The sequence below is a fragment of the Cyprinodon variegatus genome, unplaced genomic scaffold (genome assembly GCF_000732505.1).
Source record: "Cyprinodon variegatus isolate N-32 unplaced genomic scaffold, C_variegatus-1.0 Scaffold543, whole genome shotgun sequence".
Classification (NCBI taxonomy): domain Eukaryota; kingdom Metazoa; phylum Chordata; class Actinopteri; order Cyprinodontiformes; family Cyprinodontidae; genus Cyprinodon; species Cyprinodon variegatus.
The window spans coordinates 211684-212756 of record NW_015150996.1 but is presented as its reverse complement, the minus strand read 5'-3'; positions in this window follow the sequence as shown (position 1 = coordinate 212756).

The following is a 1073-nucleotide window of genomic DNA, read 5'->3' as shown; positions in this document are numbered from 1 at the left end:
CATTTTGAGGGAAAAAAAAGACGTTTAGGTGCGCCTTATAGTCGTGAAAATACGGTAAATCTTTAAACATGTTTAATTTTGTAATGATCTTAGACTCAATATTCAAGGCAAGACAGGCAGTGGGAAAGTTCCAAGCATTTATTAGAAAACAGACAGAAACACGGGGCTGTTCGTCAGCTGCGGCGGGAAACTTAGGTTAGTGACTTTTAATTAGGGTGACCAAACGTCCGTATTTCCCGGGACATATCCGTATTTCACGTCCTGTCCCGGGCGTCCCGGGTTTTTTTTAGAAAGTGAGGAAATGTCCGGATTTTTTAAATTACCTTAATTGGACTAATAAATTTACAGGCACTAGGGCACTGCGCACGACGTTGCATGTGACGTAATCCCTGAGCCGCGTCAGTGCGGGCAGCCCTGTTCTTAATTAGAATATAGATAGCGTGGTGGCTGTCAGTATGCCAACAACATGCAAAAGCGCAAATGTATGTTTACCGACGATTTACAAAAGAGTTTCCCCGCTTTCAGACTGGGTCGAGACACATTGGAGGCCTTGTGCACAGTGTGCAAAGCAGGCACATATGTCCCGGTGTCCAATGGAGGTGCAAGGGATCTGAAAAGCCACCTGGACACCGAAAGCAAAGATAGTCTATTGATATGTTTGTTCGTTTTTGGTACATTTTGAGTTATTTTTGCTACACAAGAGGTATTTTTTGTTAATTAGCTCATTTGTTAATTGATTTTTTCCAATAGCCTACAGAACAGACATTATTCCGTTCATTACTGAGGCTGAGTATCATCTGTTATTGGGAGTTGAGAGTTATTGTTAACTTTTATTGTTAAGTGAGGGATGTTCAGATGAGACATTATTTCTTTCATTGTGGTATTCATTCATTACAGGAATCGTTCAGCATTGTTAATAAATACTTTTTGAATGAAATTATCGTTTGTTATTGTATTTATTGCTGTTGACGTTTACTGAAAAGCATTTTAATAAATCAACTGTAAATATCATGTTATTGTAGGATTACCTAGGCCTATGTTAAATGAGTGCATGCCACAGACACCTCTATGCA